This window comes from Bos mutus, chromosome 13 (assembly GCF_027580195.1).
Source record: "Bos mutus isolate GX-2022 chromosome 13, NWIPB_WYAK_1.1, whole genome shotgun sequence".
NCBI classification, from domain to species: Eukaryota; Metazoa; Chordata; class Mammalia; order Artiodactyla; family Bovidae; genus Bos; species Bos mutus.
This window is the reverse complement of record NC_091629.1, coordinates 57,384,573-57,386,951: the sequence shown is the minus strand read 5'-3', so window position 1 is coordinate 57,386,951 and position 2,379 is coordinate 57,384,573. Positions and strand designations below refer to the sequence as shown.

Sequence of the window (2,379 nt, the reverse complement as noted above, 5' to 3'; positions counted from 1 at the left end):
ATCTGGTGACGGCTGACCTCGCCTTCCTGAGCCAGCTGGGCCTGGGGTGGGCTGCAGGGTGGGCAGCCCTGATGCCTTTCCCATTGATGGTCTCTTTGCTGCTGACTAGACACCTCTCCTCCCAGAGGGAGCCCCAGGGGGCAGATAACCAGTTCCAGGTGCCGCCCTCTGCTCTTTTGGCCCATTCCTGGCCCCCTTAGTGCTTAAGGAAGCCCAGTGTGTGTCCTTTACCTAGACGCATCTCTTACCCCACAAGAGTCCTTTTATGCCTGTGTCCCTAGTGGAAAAGACAATTGAAACTTGTATTTGTCTAGCGGGAACATTGAGTGGATTCAAGCTGTGTGTGAAATTCCTGTGATTGTAATGAGGATTTACTAATCCCATTTCATATACGAAGGAAATGAAGCTTTGAAAGATAATGGTGCGGATTCAGGCAGAGAAGAGGCCCAAACTCATCAGACACCTAAGATATGACACGCAAGCACTTTACAACCAGGATCTCATTTCATCCTCACGCAATCCTGTGAGGTGGGTACTATTGTCTGCATCTAGCAGATAAGGAAACGGAGACTGACAGAGGAGAATGTTGCTCAAGGTGTTCACTCGGCCAAGCAGTGGTGGGTCTGGGACTCAAAGTCAAGTCTGGACCACGCCTAAAGCCAGTGCCCTTAATCACGGAGCTTATTGCCTTGGGGCTGCATCAGTTCACAGCCATGCTGAGAGACAGTAGGTTATTAACTATATTTCTCAAGGAATCGCTTCTTGGCCTTTTGGCTAAGATCAAGTGTAGTATTTGTTCTTATCAGTTTAATATATTTCTCAAGGAAGAAGACTGAGGATGAGTGAGATTAGTAGGTTGGACAGCATCCCACAGCCGGCAAGACAGGAAGCTCTGATCATTGGCAGAAGTTCAGGATTAGGAAAAACAGGGTCTTTGGAGGTTGTCTTAACCAGCCCTCTCAGTTTACAGATGAGAAAACTAAGACCCAGAGAAGGAAAGTGACTTACCAATGTTACAGAATCAGCAAAATCATACTCAGGGCTCTTTCACTGGCAGGGAGAGTGGCTCACCTTCACCCCTTTCTTTACTATTAGGTCACTCCTCCAGCTCTGTGTGTCTGTCTCACTGTCGCATGAGTACCACGCTGGTCCAATGTACTGATGATATCATGCTAATAGGACTTGATGATCAGGAAGGATTAGGCATCTTAGATGCCTCACTAAGACACACACACACACACACACGAGAGAGAAAGGGAGAGAAAGGTCTATGTTACAGTCTTGGAGCAGATTTCCTTCTTCTCTGGAAAAACTCATTTTTTGCACTTAGGACTTTCAGCTCACTGGAGGAGGCCCATCTACATTATGGAGGGTAACATTCCTTATTTAAAGCCGATTGGTTGTAAATGTTAATCACATCATTAAAAAACCTTTAGCAACATCTATACTTGACCAAACAATGGGACAACAGAGCCCAACCAAGTGGACACGTAAAGTTAATCATCATGGGCCCCACTCCTGGTACTAATTACTTGATCAACCAAATTTCTTCCTTGGAAACGAAATCGCTCTAGCTTGTTCAAACAGGAGAGATTTATTAGAGGATATTTGAGAGACTCTCCATAAAGGCCAGAGTATCAGAATTTTATTCTTTTCCAAAATAAGCATTAAAAGCTAAAAATCCTCCTAGACATTGCTTTTGATTCATCCCACAGGTGATGATATACTGTTTGTTCATTTTCACTTAGTTGGAAATATTTTTAATTTTCTTCATTGTTTCTTCTTGGATGCTTGAGTTATTTATAAATGTGTAATTTCTAAATATGTGGGTTTGTCTTAGATATGTCATTATTAATATATAATTCTATCCCACTTCCCTGCTGGCTCAGAGGTTAAAGCGTCTGCCCGCAATGCGGGAGACCTGGGTTCAATCCCTGGGTTTGGAAGATCCCCTGGAGAAGGAAATGGCAATCCACTCCAGTATCCTTGCCTGGAGAATCCCATGGACGGAGGAGCCTGGTGGGCTACAGTCCACGGGGTCGCAGAGAATCGGACACGACTGAGCGACTTCACTTTCACTTTCACTGTGATCAGAGAACACTCTGTAAGATTTCACTATTTTGAAATATAGTGAGACTGGCTTAAGGCAGAGCATATGGCTACCCTGGTGAAGGTACCCCATGCACTTGAAGAGAAGTCATTGGTTATAATGAACCATAAGTATCAATTAGCTCAAGGTAGTTGCTGGTATTATCTAGACCATTATGTTTTTAAAGTATTATTGTTTATTTGGCTGTGCTGCATCTTCGTTGTGGCATGCAGGATCTAGTTCCCTGACCAGGGATTGAACCCAGGTCCCATGCATTGGGAGTGTAGAGT

At 44.5% G+C, this 2,379-nt stretch overlaps 1 pseudogene; it reads left to right on the top strand.

Annotated features, from left to right (window-relative positions):
* Positions 1 to 754: 754 nt before the first annotated feature.
* LOC138990619 (U2 spliceosomal RNA) lies at positions 755 to 872 on the top strand (annotated as a pseudogene).
* Positions 873 to 2,379: the final 1,507 nt, after the last annotated feature.